At 36.5% G+C, this 21,261-nt stretch overlaps 2 long non-coding RNA genes across 2 annotated transcripts in view; both read right to left on the bottom strand.

Moving 5' to 3' along the window:
- LOC119073053 overlaps nt 1-21,261 on the bottom strand; it is a 144,856-nt gene that overhangs the window by 97,575 nt on the left and 26,020 nt on the right. The gene's annotated exons all lie outside the window — the stretch shown is intronic.
- Nucleotides 2,161-15,129, bottom strand: LOC119073056. Its single transcript, XR_005086986.1, has 3 exons — nt 15,116-15,129; nt 14,328-14,332; nt 2,161-2,563 (listed from the first exon to the last, which is right to left on the bottom strand). It is a non-coding gene; the product is annotated as an uncharacterized LOC119073056 (long non-coding RNA).

Here is a 21,261-nt window from a genome sequence, read left to right as displayed (position 1 = left end):
TCGTAAAACTCTGAGACTTTGCCGAAGAAAGTAACTCTCTATCTGCCACCATTCAAGAAATACCTCTAAAAACATAATTGACCCACCCATTTCCAACTTTCGACATTTTTCACATATGCCAATGTGTTCTACTCGTAAAACTCTGCACTTCAGCTTTAAGCTGTTTCAGTTTGTAGGCATTATTAACCTGTTAGCCTCGTGCTGTAGGTGGTAATAGGTTGGTCTTCATCGTTGTTCGTTTAGTTCGTTGCTAAAGCGCAACGTTAAAAAGACCGGAAAGATGCTTTATAGCTATCTGATGTGAATGTGAATGAAGAAGAAAGTAAATCTCTATCTATCATAAGCCAAAAAATATTAGTCCTTTCATCCTACGCTCGAGTAGCTCAAAAGTAACTCTCTATCTGCCACCATTCAAGAAATACCTCTAAAAACATAATTGACCCACCCATTTCCAACTTTCGACATTTTTCACATATGCCAATGTGTTCTACTCGTAAAACTCTGCATTTCAGCTTTAAGCTGTTTCAGTTTGTAGGCATTATTAACCTGTTAGCCTCGTGCTGTAGGTGGTAATAGGTTGGTCTTCATCGTTGTTCGTTTAGTTCGTTGCTAAAGCGCAACGTTAAAAAGACCGGAAAGATGCTTTATAGCTATCTGATGTGAATGTGAATGAAGAAGAAAGTAAATCTCTATCTATCATAAGCCAAAAAATATTAGTCCTTTCATCCTACGCTCGAGTAGCTCAAAATTTGGTCACTCTGACCACTCTAGCTCAACCAAATCTGCACCAATTTTTCTAATTATTTTTTTGTTCGATTCGTGTGGCGAATACCTTTCATTTGATGGGTCACACGCCCCTGCAGGTTTCGATACAGCTGAGCTACAGCTGAAAACGCGTTCCCGACCCTCGAAAACCACACTCAGAAACCACTTCGAGGCCAATAAAACAAAATTCTGGTTTTTCCTGGGGTAGTGGCGTATCACATTTTCATTTTTATGCCCACCCCGAGGTTCCTGCAAAATTTCATGGAGATTGGCTGACTATTTTCCGAGATCGACCGTCGATAGATAGACAGATAGACAGATAGACAGATAGAAACATACAGAGTAAGTTGAAAGATTTTGATTGTTTGGAAAACGTTAATTTGGTGCATTTTCTATCAAAATGACCAACTTCAAAACGATGTATCTCCGGCAATTTTAAAGTTACATAGTCGAGTGATAGCTCGTTTTGCTCGTATTAGAAGCGCGAATAAGATAGAATAGGATTTGTGGTGATACAGGCCAAAGGAAAGAAACTTAAATTCTCGCCTATATATAGTTGCCGCGTCTCAAAAAAATTTCTTCGTTCTTTTTTTGGAAGTTAGACTGCGTCAAGTCCTCCGCTAACGCTCCGGACATGATCAATTTCAGATAATTACAACTTAAACAACTTTCTGATATGATTATGAAATAAAACTACTTCACAAAAAATGAAATTATTTTGTCGAGATTTCTCTAATTTACTAAAAAACAATTTTGTAGTTGATCTTCTTGGTGTTAAGAAATATAAATAAATATGATACAAATTCAATGTTTTAGACCAACATCCACTATATACGTTAAACATACTTGATGTGCGTTTAATTTCCGTCCCACCCGTAAGTTATAGTATGGGCACATTAGATTTTGAGCTTGCAAAAATTAGTAACAAGCTAATCTTTTCGGGATTCGATGGTCCTTAGGGACCTATACAATATCCCAAGAGTCCCACTCGATCCCACTTGAGCATTTTGAGAAAAGTGAGAAAAACCGAAAAAATTAAGTGCAAGCATTTAACCAAAATCTGAGTTTCGAAATGTTTTGTTTCAAATTTATTTTTAACACAATCTATATACTCCAAAGTATCCAAAACCACTTAAACACAAGAAAAAAAAAATTGTCCACCAGAAATGACTCTTCAAAGTCAAAATTTCATGAAAAAATCGACCTCAGCGAAAAAAATTTTTGACTTTAAACCGTCATATCGAAAATCCGTATGACCAGATTTTTGTCGCATGTCGAAAATTTGTTTGCACACCGAAAAATGGCCGACTTGAAGAAAATTTCATACAAAATTTTCGGATGTTTTGTTCTATAATATTGATGAAAATGAACTCAAATTGGCTATAAATGTTTTCAAAAATTACGTGTTTAAGCAACTAAACAAGTTTTTGTCTTGACACGTCCATCAAAGGTAATTCGGGATTCGGATAGCCAAAGTTTGAAGGAAAAAATGCTATTTGCATCTTGAATGCTTTTCCTACAACATCCTTCATTAAAACTTAAAATTGTTTCAACTGTTAAATAGCCGCGCAGCGAGACTTTTTTATGAACTTAGAAGATATACACAGGAAATGAACAAACAGAATTAGATTGATAAATACCTTAAGCCATAAGCCATAAGAGGTCTCTATTATCAACTTCAATTGATATGTATTTAAGCTAACAGAATTTCACGATGGACTCTAGAAGTTCCAGGGCGGGCTCGCAAGATTCCAGGGAGGGCTCAGCCCGCCCAAGCCCATTAGTAGCTACGGCCCTGCTGGCGAGCATTTTAGATGAGACACAAAAACAAACTTCTGATACATATCATGACAAGTGCACAATATGTTTTTGAAGACAATAGAAGCGATGACGGACGTAGGGTGGCTAAATGTACAAACATGTTTTACGTTCTTTTGTTTGTTGAGACGTACTGAACGCTTTCCTACATCGTTCACTGATACGAAACATCTTTTTTCAAACTCAAACGGTTTATATTGCATAAAGATACTCTTAATTTAGAAGCCTAATGTAATAATTAAAAATCAAGCGAAAATGTAGCTAAAACCAAAATTTAGTTTATCCACCCTATATCACATTTTGAAATCGTGACTGCAGCGCCGTCATTGTGACTGTTGTGTTGTGTTAACTAAATTTAAATTTGTGGATTCCATTGTTGTGGGATAAAGTGTGGGTTAAATAAGATTAATATCTTTGGAAAACCCGAAAACTAAATTCCTTCGACTGTACCGTTTCGATGAATTTTACACATACGCGGAGTATTGTCTGAAGTTTCTTTTTCTGGGTGCACGTCTAACAACTATGTTCAAGAAAACAAAAATTGGAGCATTAATGATATTGCCGAGATACTTCCTGCTATAGAAAGTAATTAAATCTTATGTGACACTTATATTCTGATGTGCTATACACGAGCCTAACAAGAGAATAATAATTATTGTTAAATGACCCGCGCAACATTGTTGACATAAATTCAACACAAAGAGATTGTTTAGAAACTAGCAGAAACGATCGATAGAGTGTTTCCTCATTATTTTATAGATTTTCTGCGAGATAAGAATAAATTAAAAAAAAACTGTTGTAAAAGAGCTCCTCAAGCTACTAGATTTGTGGTGGTACTTAAAATTATGTATTTCAGAGGCGCTTGAACAAATACGAGCATCTACGGTTAATTACTGTTCAAAACATTTTTTTCCGAAGTAACTAAATGCACCCAGGTGCAAATAGCGACTATAATATCTCTTTACTTTGACAATTCACAGTTCTAACCATAAGAGAACTCACGATACCCTTAGGACATGAAGTCAATCGGCCATACGGTTCGGAAGTTATTGTGGAAAAACTGAAAAACCTCTAGAGAATAAGGCGAAAAATGCTGATTTCACTGAACATTTTTCTATGCTCAAAATTCATAATTTGTTACTACCATTCAGGGAAAAAAAAGTTGTTCAAAATCGGTTCACTAGTTCCTGAGATATCGGAAATACGCCCTTTAGTCATGTTGCCGACGATATAAAAATGCATGCAAAATTCACAAAAAACCAGTAAACCACGAAACAGAAAATGTGTCGGTTTTCAAAATTCCGCGAGTGTTACGACTTTTCTTTCAATATAGTCGTGTTCTTCTTCTTCTTCTTCTTCTTTTTCAGCCTGTTTCTATCCACTGCTGGATGTAGGCCTCTCCAACTTCTTTCCATTTCGTACGATCCATTGCCATTTGCTGCCAGTTTGTACCTGCAATATTCTTAATTCCGTTTGTCCATCTCTCTGGTGGTCTACCTATAGCTCGTCTTTTATATGGTCGCCAGTTCATGATCTTTTTGGTCCAACGTTCGTCTGTCCTTCTTGCAATATGTCCCGCCCAGCTCCATTTCAGAGATGCTATTCTTTCCATGACATCAACGACCCTGGTTTGTTGTCGAATCCATTGATTCGTCATTCTGTCTCTGAGTGTTATTCCAAGCATACTCCGTTCCATGGCTCTTTGTGTCACTCTCAATTTATCTTCGGATGCTTTCGTTAAAGTTAACGTTTCCGCTCCATAAGTGAGCACTGGAAGGACACAAGTGTCGAAAACTTTGCGTTTCAGACTATTATTCATTTTGCTTTTGAAAATTAGTCTGAGTTTTCCGAACGCTGCCCATGCAAGACCAATCCTACGTCTTATTTCGGCAGTCTGGTTGTCCAGACCTAACTTCAGTTTCACACATTCAGGAATGAGAATGTAAGCTTTATTTATTGTATGTTGTTTACATAAGTAAGATGAGACTGAATAACAAACTTAGTTACAATGTCTTATGAGTGATGTGATTTACTGTTTCTATAAATATATTTCTGCACATAGATCTTAGCGTCTGCAAATGCTAAGACCAACAACACTGTGTGAGCCAGTTCCTGGCGTTGTTACAGGTAATAACCAGTGTGGTGCATCTTAGTTACAAAGTTACAAATATCAACAATAAAACAAAAAAAAAGCTACAAAGTCAATGTATGTCTTATTTATCGGAGTGACAGGCACACATAGGAGAGAGATAGAGATAATAGTATTTATCGTTCCGGAGTGAGTATGTCATACATTAAACGGTTCTGTATATAAGCTTTATATGATACATTAATCTATCGTCGACCGCGACCCGTCCCTAGGGAGTTTTGTTTTACTCTGCATTTAAATGAAAGAAACTCGGAAAAAAATCCTGACCCCAACGAGAACCGAACTCGGAAACTTTGCGTGAAAGTAAGCAGTGCTAACCATTCGACCACTGAGTCTTCGAACATATACGAATTGCTAAATTGCTAGATGGATTCTCGCGGCTAATCTGATTCAATTCGAAAAGTACATAACGTGGACTCATGGCGTAGTGTGTGTGTGTGTAGTTGTTATGTGAACCCTTTCTCTTGTATTTTGTTTACGATGAAAATAATTAAATTTCGACTAAACGGATTTCAATCAAACAAAATGCCAGTGTGTTGCGCTTGATCTCAGGACTTCTGTAACGTAATTAGTTTTTCAATCGGATCAATATCTGCCGGAATTGTTGCACTGTGTGGTATGTTTGGTTGTGCTGATATCGTTTGCTATGCTAGTTGATATGTGTTGTGTGCATACTTATATTGCGCTCTAGGTTTTAATGTCGGTCGCTTGAATGACAGCAATATCTACTAATGCGGCTAAATAGCACGCTTCACATGCTATTTAACGGTCCCAAGCCCGTGAAAACGAAGAGGGGTAGAGTAGGGTATTAGTAGGGATTAGTTAGTTATGAATAATTTAGCGAAGGATAGGACATCACGTTAGGGAAATTTGTCACCCACCGATGTGTAACAGCTAATTTTGCAAAGAAATTCGAATCTAATGTGAACTTTCCACTGGTAAGGTAGGTGTCCTTACTTGATCCATTTGCATAGCACAAATATGTGTAGCGAATGTGTCTTGTTTTACCACTCATTGCCGCCGGTATACGTTGTATATAGTTCGCATTAGTCTTGAATTTCTTTCGGATTAGCGAAACCGTTTGACAGGTGATCAATTAACCTAACTCCTTGTAAGGCGATGAGAAACCATTTATACGAGATCATTGTGTATCCGTTATAAGCAAATTCTCCTTGTAATTGCCGCTTTAGGTTGGGGATAGATGCGACGCCACGTTAGGGAAATTGTCAGCCATCAGAGAAATGATAACAGATGGCGCTGGGCCGGTGCCATGTCATCTGTTATCATTTCTCTGTCACCCACCGATGTGTAACAGCTAATTTTGCAAAGAAATGCGATACTAATGTGAACTTTCCACTGGTAAGATAGGTGTCCTTGCTTGATCCATTTGCATAGCACAAACATGTGTAGCTGATGTGTCTTGTTTTACCACTTATTGCCGCCGGTATACGTTGTAGTATATAGTTTGCATTAGTTTTGAATTTCTTTCGGGTTAGCGATCATTTGACAGGTGATCAATTGACCTAACTCCTTGTAAGGCAATGAGAAACCGTTTATACGATCATTGTGTATCCGTTATAAGCAAACTCTCCTTGAAACACATTTCGGACCTAACTCCTCGCCGATTCCTACGGGAAGAAAAGAGGGCACAGGCAGGGCCTTGGGGGCAGTTCCCAAGTGCGCTCAACTGTGGACAATCTTTTTCAGCATCAGTAAATGAAATATTTATCTCATAAAAAAATCGTCATAATTGTCAATAGTATACAAAATCAGGGTGAAGGTGACGCACCTCTTTGTGTTATAACTTACAAAGTAACTGATATCTCTTGTGGTGACGCATTCTGCGTGTGAAATAAATAATTTGAGAAAAAAATACTTAGTCGAATGTACTTAGAAAGGACAAATTTTTGGTTTAATTAAAAATCCATTGGACAACAATATGTATGAAACAGCGATGTAAAGCTTTAAGCTTAACCATTTCTTTTGTTCTAAAATAACATATTTAAGTAACAATACGTGAAGTAAGAGTAGGTCCAGAAGGAAAGGACAATTGAGGACATATTTTATGTATAATTAAAAATTATTTATTCTTTTTTTCTTGAAATTTTATTTTACCAAAATTTACCTTACAAATAACTTTGAATCATTTAAATATTATGGACGGATGACTTAACTTAACTTAACGAACTTTATTATTCAAAAAAAAATACAAATTACAAATATAATATAATATTTCACTTGCAGCAACGGACGGCTTTCCAACTTAATTTAGCGTTAGTGTGTTAGTTGCTTATTTACATGGCGACGGACGAGCGAGAAGGCGAAAGGAATTATGGACGGATGATTACTAATTAAGGATCACTAATTATGGACAAATTGAAGACAGTTGATTGTAAGAAGAGAACTAAGCGATTTAGCACCAAGGAAAATTATTTGATGTGTGGACACAAATTTTCAGATCTTCAACTATTTTTTTTTGTCTAATGCACCATTTGGGTGACTGATATTTTCTCAATAGATTTTTGTAATTGTAACGTTGATCGTTGGCCGATCCACGGCCGACAAATTGAGCCATCTCTGTCAAAGTATAAGTATGGTCAACTTTCAAGCAGTGCTGTACGTCTGGGCCGCTGCTATTTGCTCGTCGTGCATAAAGTACCTCTTGATCATGAAACATTGTTTAGCCACATCTCTGATTGCAGTTGTTTAGACGAAATGATGCTTCCGTTGTAGTTTTGAATGTGTTGCATGAATCAATCACAACATAAATAAAAAAAAAGACCTAGCTGTATTTACAGCATTCTAGGTGCTTACCATCTATACATATAAATCTGAACGTAGGGGCACCACGACGCCCCTCGGCGCACCTCGGAGCACCACGGCGCACCTCGCGGCACATCGGGGCACCTCGGAGCACCCGGCCCTCCTAGGGGTCAGCTGGTCAGCCGTCCGACGGTGTTTTTCAACATTGACCTCCAACGCGTCAGCTGATCAGCCGTCCGACGGCGTTTTTCAAAATGGACCTCCAATGAGTCAGTCGGTCAGCCGTCCGAGGTCATTTTTCAAAATCGACCTCCGAGAGTTCAACCGGTCAGCTCTTCGGGACCGTTTTTCAAAATTCGTCCCTGACAGATCAGCCAGTCAGTAGTACGAAGCCGTTTTTCAAAATCGACCTCTAACGGATCAACTGGTCAGCTCTACGACTTGTAAATGATCGACCGGTCGATGTCGATTTTAAAATCAACCTCTACCAAGTCAACCAGCCAGTTTTTGGGAGCCAATTTTCCAAATAAGAAGTATTTGACGAAGTCAACGAAGCTGCGGGACCGTTTCTCAAAACAGATTTTAAAAAACACCGTCCGAAGTCATTTCAAAAAACAATATCGGAGCATCATTAATTTTGTCTTTTAAAAGTCGGCCTCGGACCTCACACTAGCACCTCAAAGATTGTTTAGACCCGTACGAAGTACTGGGGTCTCATGCGTTTACTACTGGGTTTGTAACAAGCCGAATCGGAATCCCTGAGTAAGGGCAAACCTTTTGGGGTTACTCAGAGATGCCGAATCAGCGAAAAAAAAAATCTGTCTGTCTGTCTGTCTGTCCGTCCGTCTGCACGATAACTTGAGTAAAACGCAACTTTTTTCCAAAATTCTTTTTTTTTCCCCGTTTGGTAATGCTGATTCAAGGTCGAAGATGAGCAATCTAGGGTGGCCCTTCCAAAGTTAGGGCCCTATAAGTGATTTAGGGTTTTTCAAATATATCTCCGGCAGTTTAAACGCTAGACGCATGTGATGCGGCAAATGAAAGGTATTTGCAATACCTGTCGATTAAAAAAAATTCATGAAAATCGGAAGTCCTACTCGTGAGCTAGAGCCGTTGATGTGAAACTGGCGGAGGGCTCCAACTGTTTCTTGCCAATATAACAGGAAAGGACGATCGGATTTCGGTTATTTTAGCGCCATTTCATAGGTATTGACCATATACCTTTCAAGGAAAAAAAAGTTCATGAAATTCGGTTCATTGGATCGGGAGCTACGTCTCTTGGAGTGAGCCTAATCGATGCTACTCGGCCGTACAGTGAACGTAGTGAATTTTGCTGATATCTCGAGTAAATTTTATGCTAATTACATGAATTTTTTTTGTTTGAAAGGTATTGATGATTGTGACACGATGCTACTGTTTCTAGAGTCCTAACAAAATGGCCGCCGCCGCCATCTTGGATTTTGGTGATTTTGCCTATATCTCGAGTAAATTTCATGCTAATTTGATGAATTTTTTTTGTTTGAAAGGTAAAGACAATCGTAAAGTGGTTGTGATGTTTATAATACCCCAACCAAATGGCCGTTGGCCGCCGTCTTGAATTTTAATGTTTTTGCTTATATCTTAAGTAAATTTTATCCGACTTTCGTGAACTTTTTTTTGTTTGAAAGGTAACGATAATTAAAAGTGGTAGAAGTGCCTTTAGTTGTCGAACGAAATGGCCGCAAGCCGCCATCTTGAATTTTAGTTAAATGTGAAAAATTTGAAAAAAGCCGTTGATGGAAATGCTGGATTAATAAATTTTACTTCGGACGGGGCTTTCGAAATTGCTGCAAGCAATTTCAACAGAAGATAACGTTAGAAGAAATTATAACGAAGGTTTTTGTGATGCAGTGTGGTTACAAAATACATTTATGGTTGTTCAAAGTTATTGCACTCCAAACTTCTGAGTACGGGTCTCCGTGGCCCTGAATAGGCGTTTGCCACGGGAAGGCGTTAGCTATGTTTTTAAAATATATTCACCGACTTGATCATATGACATGACGGTAAAAAACAAAAATATCGTTTCAGCTCTATACAATTTAGCAGACGCTCGGATTAATTCGGATTTCTAAGGTTGTTTTTCGTAATTAACCTTGACTTTTCGATTAACTTTTGGAGACGTATTTTCAAAGAAAATTTTCATTTTCAGAGCATTTTTGGTAAAAAGTTTATTCGATGAAAATTTAAGATTAATCGCCACGTTGAAGACGTGGCTCAGCCCGCTTTGATATTCGACTCTAGCTAAGGCGCTGTAGTGAACGGAACGTCCAATGGTTGCCTCGCTATGAGTCAACGAAACGCATGTTTGATAATTTTGCGGCTAATCGAAACAATAAATTTGCAGAAAAAAACGATAATTTGAAATAAATGTCTTGTAAGGTTTTTATTGTAATGTCTTTGATAAGATCTATCTGACTACCCAACTAAGATAAGTGAAAATGAGACGATATATGTAAAACGACTCGTAGGGTCGAAAATATAATAACGAAACTTTTCCCTGGGTACAGTACGACCCGGCCGAAGGCCGGGAAACAGTGCTAGTGTATATGTAATTTTAGGTATCTGCTGCTTGTTAATTATCAATTATCAAATCGATTATTTTGTTGCATTTATATTTTCTGGCAAACCTTTTGACGAATTGTTCACACATAGTTCATCGTCGAACTTGACCTTCCAAATGTCAAATCGACAATTTCGGGAACCTAAATTTTTCACTATTTTCTCCAGTCACTCGAGAATAACACATTCCTGTTTTTCTGGAATAATTTCCAGAACCTTATTCCGAGATAACCCATCTTCGAACTTAACCTCAGGAATCCCATTCCTCGTCGATTAAAAAAAATATCATCAAAATCGGTTATGAATTACTCAAGTTATCGTGATGACAAAGAAAAATTGGTTACAAACAATTACGTTTTTCATAACATTTCATACATTGTTAGGTTACAAACATTTTATGGTATTTTCTGATGTAAGACCCTTGACTTTCAGTCAAGGGAATTAACATTTTGTCACAGCGTTAAGAGTTTATTTTCAAAGTATGAATCATTCTGCGACTTTGTCGGACAGGGTGGCATCTGACTGTGCATGAGCGGAAGGTAGAAGCCTGGATCATTTACCTGGTGTGCGAATATGGTGAGAATGGGCGAATGACATTCCAAATCGTCGTAATAATTATTTTGGACAGAGGCGCACACGCTACATTATCTGCCGAGGACAGATAAACAGTTTTATTCAGAGGGAGACTTCATTTGAAATACTTTTGTATTAAGTTAGAGATTTTTCCGTACACTGCCCAACACGTAGTGTCATCAGGTCACGAATCATTTTCGAGAGTTAATGCCCGATCCTCATTATACGTTGTATCGATCTTACGTCGTTACAGTTGTTTTTCGCTAATGTATTTCTGCATAAAAGCATCCAGATCCCAACAAATGATCAATTGCATTCATTATCCCGCAGCTCAACCTTACTACATTAATTTATAATTAACTAAGCCCTCGTGAGAACCTCTATAGTAATTGTATGAAGGAGTGCTTCGTATTCATTTCCATCCATTTTCAGTCTAACTTAACCCATAGAAAATATATCAGAGTTTATATTGTATGCGTTGATGGAATGCGATGATATGACAGGGGAGCGAGAACAGTACGTTGTTTAATTGGTGGAGAAAATAAAAAATATATTTGGTAATTAGATTGTTTGTTTTGGAAGCATTTTCATTGTTGTTGTCATCATAATTTATGATTATTGTTATTTTCATGAGATCCGAGGGTATTTTACTTGAATTCATAAATGAAAAATTGTTATTATGATGATGATTGTGATGACAATAGGATTTGCATGAAATCATTTTAATTGTTTCACAAATAAATTTTCATTACGTTTTTTTCTCGAGTAGTGGCAAGTAATAATTTAAAGGCTTTTTAAATATGGTACATTTGTAAGCCTTTACCCTTTTCTCCGAAGAAATTTGTTATTTTAGTAGGTAATATGGATTGCCCGACATGAAGCGGATTTGGTTGCAACGTAACAATGAAACCATGGCTGAGATTATACTGTCATAACGGGGAACAGGAACACTGAGCCCTCCACGCGGAGAGTCTGTTTAGTTACTTTTTCCATGATATTACGCGTAAAAGGATAAAATCATTGTCCTCTTAATTCATATCATCTTCGTTACTGTTTATTGTGCTGTCCGTTTCCGTCCCACCTAGATTGTGTTTCAAGATTAATCCCATTAGTCTCATCGTTCATAGTTACCAAAAATGATGGCAATAAATACTTTTTTTGGTAAAATAAATATCATCCATGGATACGAAAGAAATATACCAAAAAAAAGGATTTTTATTAAATTAATTTTAATCAATAAAATATGCGTAAAATCCTAACAATTTTCACATCCAAATATAATCATATACTAAAAATAGAAAGGTGAATAATGCGTGGCTATTCTGACGGCTTTTGTCACGTCGTTCTATGAGCAGATTTTTTCATATTTTATTGATTTCTTATTTTATTTAAATCTTCTACATCTATGAAGGTTCTGTACTGTGTGTTCCCTTGTAAATGTTGCTAGAGAGTGTGTAATAATGTAATCAAAACGGGTACTAAAAATACCAATCCGAGAAAAGTTCAGTTCGGGACAGTGGGTCGTGAGCTAAGGTCCTCAGAGTGAGACAGACACTATGCCATAAGTACATTCTTAAAATTAGTGTTTCGATTTTCGGGATCTAGCTTCATCACACAAAATATGGTAATTTGCATTTAACTTTGTGGTACAATTTGTAATTGCATTTTTCCGAGCATTTTGCGACATATACTTTTTCGTAAATATTTTACGGCAGTGAACAAAGGTACTAGTAGTGCGTCCATGTATCGGGTTCGATGGGATGGGATGGGACTAACGTCACATCTATATTCTACACTGATTTCATCACGAAATCCGGATGTGAAGGTGTGCTTCTGCCAATTATAAAATTCATATAATCACTGTCGGAAATAGAAGTAGACTATCACCAAGTCTATGGCTTTAACATAATTGTCAAAAGGTTGCAGCGAAAAAAATGTATGACAAAACAACAACTTGAATCCCACATCGACGATAAAATTGTTGGAAAATCATTAAAAAAAATCTACTGGAAAAAATCTATGATACGAAAAGAAAGGGGGAAAAAAAGAAATACTCAGACCATATTTTCTATTCAATATTCTTCTCATGCATTGCATTTTTAACCCATTTAATAATAAAGGCTCTATTGCACAAACCACCAAGGAATATATAATATTAACATTTCGAACATTGTAACTTTGATGGTAGCAAATTTTCTTCCATACGAAGAAATATATATACTATGTACTGTACAAGTACATGCACACATGTATATTTATTCGGTATTATGAAGGAGCAAAACGTCTGCACTCGACGGAGAATATATAATGTTGAGGAGACTTCGAAAAGCTTTTCCATTTAAAATAATTTGACATCTAAATCCCCACAGAAAAGGAAATTGCTTGTATCTATCGTGTTTGTGTGGATCGTGATTTTATAAATATAGCAAAAAGCACAAGTTTATATCGAAATTATTTTTGATTTGATGGAAAATTGTGCTTGTATGGATACGGGGGAAATGTATGTAGCAATAAAAATGCAATACACAAATCGAGCAATTTCGTAAAAGTTGGCAGATTTTATTTAAAAAAAATGGTTTGCTCAGCAAGTCCTGACGAAGCATTAACAAATTAAGGGAACTGATGCAATCGCATGAATTATATGCCAAAATTCCTATAAAATTGAACAGATTTTTTTCCCCATTTTTATTCAATTCAATGTTTGTCGATGTTACAGTCACGTTGAAGTTATAATGAACATCCATAATTGCCAGACAGATGGTGTGTCTGCTTAGCTTATATTTGTATACAACGTTCCCTTATATTCGCTCATACATATTCTGTTATGCGCTGTCACCAACAACTCACTTGAGATTCTAACATAAAGATAAGAAATCATTTTTTTTCTGTCATACATAACAAACACGTTATACATGCACATACGACATATTATAATATTATACATGCTCGACCATAGAACAAAGTTGTATGGAAAACCTCTAACATATCATCCATTTTCACACCCATTTTCTCATCTCGTACTTCTTACGGAAAAAAAGTTCGCTATGTTGTTTTGCGGTAGTAGCACATGTATGCTGTATGCATGTGTGAGAAGAAAATGTTACTGATGGTTCCAGTGATAAAAACATATTTTTCGTTCTTCTTCTTCTTCTTTTTCAGCCTGTTTCTATCCACTGCTGGATGTAGGCCTCTCCAACTTCTTTCCATTTCGTACGATCCATTGCCATTTGCTGCCAGTTTGTACCTGCAATATTCTTAATTCCGTTTGTCCATCTCTCTGGTGGTCTACCTATAGCTCGTCTTTTATATGGTCGCCAGTTCATGATCTTTTTGGTCCAACGTTCGTCTGTCCTTCTTGCAATATGTCCCGCCCAGCTCCATTTCAGAGATGCTATTCTTTCCATGACATCAACGACCCTGGTTTGTTGTCGAATCCATTGATTCGTCATTCTGTCTCTGAGTGTTATTCCAAGCATACTCCGTTCCATGGCTCTTTGTGTCACTCTCAATTTTTCTTCGGATGCTTTCGTTAAAGTTAACGTTTCCGCTCCATAAGTGAGCACTGGAAGGACACAAGTGTCGAAAACTTTGCGTTTCAGACTATTATTCATTTTGCTTTTGAAAATTAGTCTGAGTTTTCCGAACGCTGCCCATGCAAGACCAATCCTACGTCTTATTTCTGCAGTTTGGTTGTCCAGACCTAACTTCAGCTTATGTCCTAGATATACGTAGCTGTCGACTCGTTCAATGACAGTGTCACCAATTTTGATTTCTCTATCGTCCCCGATGTTGGTCATGACTTTTGTTTTCGATAAGTTCATCTTGAGGCCAACTTTGTTTGCCTCTTCACTTAACTGTTGTAGCATAAGCTGAGCCTGACCTAGATTCGCTGCTATCGGTACAATGTCATCAGCGAAGCGGAGATTGCTCAGGTACTCTCCATTTATCTTTATTCCCATTTTACTCCAGTTTAACTTCCTAAAAACACTATGCAGAATCGCCGTGAATAATTTCGGTGAAATGGTGTCACCCTGCCTTACACCTCGGCCAATTCTGAATTTCTCCGTGCTCTTATGAAGTTTTATACATGAAGTAGCATTTTTGTACACATATCGAATTGTGTTGGAGTACCTTGAGTCTACTCTACATTCGTCTAATGCGTCCAATATCGACCATGTTTCCACTGAATCGAAAGCTTTTTCGAAGTCTATGAATAGCAAGACTATGTCGATGTTGTATTCACGACACTTCTCAATAAGCGTTCTCATCACTTGCAAATGGTCGTTTGTGCTGAAACCAGATCTGAAAGCAGCTTGTTCAACAGGTTGGTTACAAGCATTAAATTGTTGTTCTCCGATCACTTCATTTACTGATTTCACATAGACTGAACGGAATTCAGATTATTATCGTTCAAAGATGTTACCAGCGACACGACAAGTAAAAGCCTACGGAAATAAATTAATATGTAAATTTGCCGCTAAAGGTACAAGTGGTTTAGAACTCTGTTTGCGAAGTACTTTTTATTGATTATGCTGATTAGAACCGCTAAGAAATGGTATTAAAATATTGAAACAATTATTTTCACTTATTCCTCTTTTGGATTTGTTTGTTTTTTTTTTTTGTGTTTGTGTGAAGAATTGTTACGAAAGTTTCCGTTGATATTTATTAATGAATATTTACCAATAATAAAAACAATGTTTGTGTTTTGTAAGGTTCATTGCTAAACTTTGTTGTGTGATCTATCTCTTAATTTTACCTTTCAATTTAACTCAATTGTGTAGTGTTGTGTGTACGTACTTGTAGCAGATATATACAATATGTCTCATGTTAACCACCGCTCTTCAGACGTTCAACTGTAGATACCACTTGAATTTAAATTGAACAACACGTTTTTCAAAATGAATAAATCCAATTCACGGTAGAGAGGTGTTAAAACGTATTGAGGGTTAATTTGCGAACGCAATACGCAGATAATTTTAAATCTGAATTACTATGTCCCACCTGTTGAGTGGGTCAGATCCCTTGACTGCCTGAACTTCTCAATAGTTTCTAATTTTTTTTTTTTGAGTAATAGGTGACTAGTATAATCTGCAGCTAGTTTCTCTACCACATCATGTACGAAACATAATTGTTTTTTAAAAATAAAATATTTCTTTTAAAATTTAAATTCTTCGATGGAGGTATTGTTCCCATAATAAATGATGGAATTTGTTTATGTACTGTCCGTTAGACAAGAGGATCGCCACGGTTCAGCAGGGGTATTTGAACATAATAATAATAATAAATTTGAACATTTGTTTTTTACACGTTGGCACACGTGCTCTTGTCAGATTCAAGATTCTTTTTACGAAGGTTACGCTGATTATACTTTGTGAAAAAGGCCAATACCTTGCAAATATGTCACATCTTGGACAGAATTTGACACTGCAATATCTGCAACATGAAAAAACTAAATGTTCGAAACCCCCTGAAACCCCGTGCTTCCACCTACGTAATATACACAAACTAGGTGAGCCAATCTTAATTTATTGACGCCGCATTACCTTTTTGGATGGCGACACTCAAACGTTGTATAAGGTATGACGTTGAACGTTTTTCATTTGTGGCCTCTGCAATTTTGCTGCCATGGTCATGGTTCATATTTCAATGTAAAGTAATTTTGATGGCCGTAGATCTCTTCAGTTGGCGAAACAAAGGACAGTAGACAGTACCCAGTTCACTTTGACTATTTTGTGTGCTAACCAAATACAGCCAACCCTACAAAAGCGGAATATTTTTTGAATTCTGAGAAATTCAACATCAAATTTTAGCATTTTTGGAACAATTTAGTGATTTTATTTTGCTTAACTTCAAACATAAACGTTTCCCGGTAACTTCAAGTTGTTCAATACACTTTATAGTAAGAATGTTCAGTTTATTCGTTTTCTTTTAAAAAAATCAAAAATTACCCCGTTTCGTGAAGTTTGCTGTTAGTTAGCACACAAAATTTGGCATGCGATAGCACTGCCAGTGGTCAAATTTTTGATCTATAAAAACAAAACTCTTAATCTCTCGTTAATAATTTAATTTAAGTTTAGTTTAGTTTCACTGAAAATCTTCGAAACGTTCTGAAACGTTATAAATCGATACTTAAATTACTAAAATCATTTTCTGCTACTTAAACTTAAACTTAAAGCGGCCATCGCTTCGCTCGGTTTATTCTGTTTATTTGCTTTTGTTAACAAGGCCAAATAACATGTCAAGAAACATACTATTGAAATAAATACAAAGATTCGTTTAGAAACTGCAGCTAGAACGTTAGGCCAACAAAATCTATCGTGGAACCTAACCTCAGAAGTTCCCTTCTTCACCAAACGATTTCTTATAAATCGATTAAGAATTACTCCAGTTATCGTGTTAACAAAGGCTTCTTTTGAGAACTACTCCCAGATGGCTGAACCGATACCACCCATTTTCGAGCTTGACCTGAGGATTTCAATACTTCATCGAATAAAAAAAATCGGTGGAGATTTACTCAAGTTATCGTGTCAACAAAGAGCGGATGTATAACTGGATAGAAGTTGAAAAGTCTCGTGTTCGTGTGCTTCGCCTCGGATCAACAAAACTCACACGAAAACTATACCTTTCATCCCGAGTTATGTAATGGATTTTAAATGTTCAGGGTGTCGAAAGTAGTGCTTTTAACTCAAAAAGTACGGTTTTCGACGCATGTAAATAACTTTTTAATCATAGCGATCGTGTTACGTACGGTGTATTGTCTGCTGTAAAACCAATGACTTCCAGTCAAGGGAATTAGATGAAGCATTCACATGGAAAAGTTAGTGAAAAGAAAGTCACTAAAAACCATGTGGTTTCATTTATACATTTAATAATTCACCATTTTGTAATAACCAAGTTTCTACCATTTAAAAAATGTCTTTAAACATGGTTAGGTTGTTGCAAAATGCTGCTGAATTGGTGCCGTAATATTCACTTTGAGTTCGTTGCGTTTCCATTTGATTGAATTGTAAATTTGCTTCCTTTTTCCTATGTTAAGAGGATGTTGTGCACACACAGAACATTCTCCCCCCCACTTAGACTTATTTTAGGAAAAACATTGTTGTTATATCTATTTAATTCCAGATAAAGAAGAAACAAATGAAAATACACCAAGAACTTATTTATAGAATTTTCCTCGCATTTTTCCCCACTAGGTACACTAGTACTTTAAACTCCCACAAACATCAATGGGTTTACAAAACGTCTATGTGACCATAATCATTCTATACTGATTGATTCATTGCACAAGTGGTCTCCAATCCATTGAAATTTTAACGATCGGTACGAAAACAAATAGAAAAACGTTTTAATTTCAAATTATGAAATGGTAAATGGTCGATAGTTGGGGTGTGACTGAACAATGAATAACAAATAAGAAAGAAAATGTAACTTTGTGTAAGTTACTGTACGGAAAGTACTTGCACTTGGTATCTCGTCGATACAACTAAATTGGTTGAACTAATTAATCCATTATGAACTTTGAAAGCATTTTCGCAATAAAATAGTTATTTATGCAACAAGTTTCGAAAAGTGGTTGTTTTCGTCACTAGATGTGAAAAAAAAATCTGCAACAAGCGCGAAAAGTGAACTTTTGAAATGCAAATTTTACAGACAAATTTCTTCTATCCATACAAACCGCTTGAGTCTACAAATGATCTTAAGATATATTTGCGTATACTAATTTTAGATAATATAAGCTAAATTTGCACTTAATTTTTTTTTAAATCGAATTTATTATTACTTCTTTGTGGGGGTACGTGTGAAGTACAAAAAAAAACAAGTAACATGATTATACACAAAAACAAGAATAGACCGGCTATAAGCCTAGTGAGGTCTTTTTTCTTTCTCTCAATTTTCTCACTTCTCGAGATACCAACTACCAAATACGTGAGTTACAAATAGGCAAGCAGGAAGAATAGTTTCTTCAGTCGATATCCAGCTGTTGAACAGTTAATGCTCAAAACAAACCAGGCATTGAAAACGTGTTTTGGTCCTAGTTTTCATTGACAGATGCAGCAATCGCGATTTTGAATAGAAAAAGTTCTAACTTCATTTGACAGTTTCGAAAGTTTCGTCATGAAAAATAGGACCAAAACACGTTTTCAATGCCTCGTTTGTTTTGAGCATAACATCGCCACCATCGTTCTATCAGTTTCGTAGTCAACTACCAATTTTGTACTCAACTACCAAACTCAACTATTCAACAACCATTTTGGTATTCAACTACCAGTTTGGTAGTCAACTACCAAATTATCAAATTATAAATAGGCAAGCAGCCTAAATAATTTCATCAGTCGGTGTGCAGCTCTCAAACAGTTAACATCTCTACCACCTCTCTATCAGTATGGTAGTCAACTACCAGTTTGGTAGTCAACTACCAAAAATTCAAGCTTTAAATAGGCAAGCAGGCAGTTGTCAGTTGGTGCGCAGCTCTCGAATAGTAAACATCTCTGCCGAAAATTACGTTTGGTAGTCAACTACCAAATACCAAGTTTTCGAATTGCAATGCCAACTATCAGCTATCAATTATCAGATAACAAATAATTATTATTTGCCTGGTGTTGATTTCCTCATAGTGACATTGCAATTTTCAATGTCAATCCAGCTGACAACTACCAAATACTCGAATCTAAATAGACAAGCAGGCAGAATAATTTCATCAGTCGGTGAGCAGCTCTCGAATAGTAAACATCTCTGCCGAAAATTACGTTTGGTAGTCAACTACCAAATACCAAGTTTTCGAATTGCAATGCCAACTATCAGCTATCAATTATCAGATAACAAATAATTATTATTGCCTGGTGTTGATTTGCTCATAGTGACATTGCATTATCAAATAATATGTTCCAAAATTTTCATAAAGTTGGAACACCCGACAGACAGACAGAGAGACAGACAGACAGACAAAGTGTCCACAATAGGGTATTTTTTCCTATGGAAAAAAGACCTAAAAAATCACAATATACAAGACTAGATTAGGTCAAAAGTCATCGTCAAAACATCAATAATAAATAATGAAATAAAACCATCGTCAAAATTCATAACCAACAAAACGTCAAACAAAATGCTGTATAAACTAAAACCAAATACCGACTTAAAGGTTAACATCACAAGCAATCAAAACGGAAGGAGCGAATAAATGACAGAGGCTGGAGAAAGCAATATCACAGTTAATTTATACATCGAAAAGGCGACACAGCACTATAAACGTCACTGTCAGTCATTATTCTAATCTTTAAGGTATCTTTAATCGCCTTGCAACTCAACAAACTCCTAAGCCTGTTATAATCAAGGATCGTCAGCATAAGAGCTGGGTTCTGTAGAGACACATGAAGCATATCAGACTGCCGGGTACAGCGGCCACTAATCACACGATGGGAATGAATCAAAAAATTGTGTTTAGTCGAGCTCAAAACCATATTGCGCAAAAGAGCCACTCTCTCAACAATGGCTAGTTGTTCAACTGGCATCAGACTGGTGCTGTACAAATAAGTGGAAGACGTCAAACGAGGTAGTCGATACGTTGCTTTGACACATTTGTTCTGAAGTCGTTGCAGCTCAGCCATTTTCGTCAGCGAACCTTCACTGTGGATAGGCAGCATATAAGTGATGTGGCTTTGAACGAAAGCATTGAAAATTTGTTTCCTTAATACGCGTCTTTGCAATGAAAACACAGCAACAACTCCACAAGAAAATATTTCTGCAACAAAAAACACTTGCAACTTTTTCAATCATTCAATCAAAGAGGGCTATGATCATAAAACTACTGCAAGACATTTCGTTTAAATAAGTCTTAGAAGTCGAGTCGTACGCATCATCTGTGTCGTGTTGGTAAAAGAAAAAAGAGTGTTTCCAGTGTTCCGATATTGAAAACGGTGCTGCGGAAGCTGCGTCAGCCATTATACCCACGAAATCGAAAGAATTATACGAGACCGCGTACAAAAAATTAGTTGAATGGTGCTAGAGTAAGAAAACAATTTCTGTGTGCGAGAATGTTTTGTTATTTTGTTATTTTAACGAGAAAAGCAAAGTCATGAAGCCCTCAACATTGTGGAGCTTGTATTCGAAATTGAAGGCGACGATATTCTTAAATCGGAATGTGGATATCAGCAAGTACGCGACTCTACATGCATTTTTGAAACGTAAAAACATTGGACGTGTGTCAAAGAAGTCGGATATTTTGTGTGCAAAGGACTGAGTTTGTCTTGAATGGATTTTTCATTTCTTTCACTTTTCACCACTAGTTGCGAAAAGACTTTTCGCAACAAGTGAAAAAAGACCCCCATTATGCTATTCAAAGTAGGCATGAAAAAGTTCATTTTTTGCAGCGCAGTTGCAGAAAAGTATTGACTATCATCCTTAGACGAACGACCGTTCATTTAAATTCATAAAAAGCAAATCTAACCAAAAATAAAGCTGAAAAGCTAATAAATTGCTGGAGAGCTGCTCTGATTATAGTGTTAACTGTCCCATGTAGAAGCTCTATATATAAATAAAATTTAAGAATATTTTCAATATTATTATATATTTTCAATTGTTCGTATAACCGCATATAG

This window comes from Bradysia coprophila, unplaced genomic scaffold (genome assembly GCF_014529535.1).
Source record: "Bradysia coprophila strain Holo2 unplaced genomic scaffold, BU_Bcop_v1 contig_111, whole genome shotgun sequence".
Taxonomy (NCBI): domain Eukaryota; kingdom Metazoa; phylum Arthropoda; class Insecta; order Diptera; family Sciaridae; genus Bradysia; species Bradysia coprophila.
The sequence above is the reverse complement of the archived record's forward strand: the minus strand, read 5'-3'. Positions and strand labels throughout refer to the sequence as shown.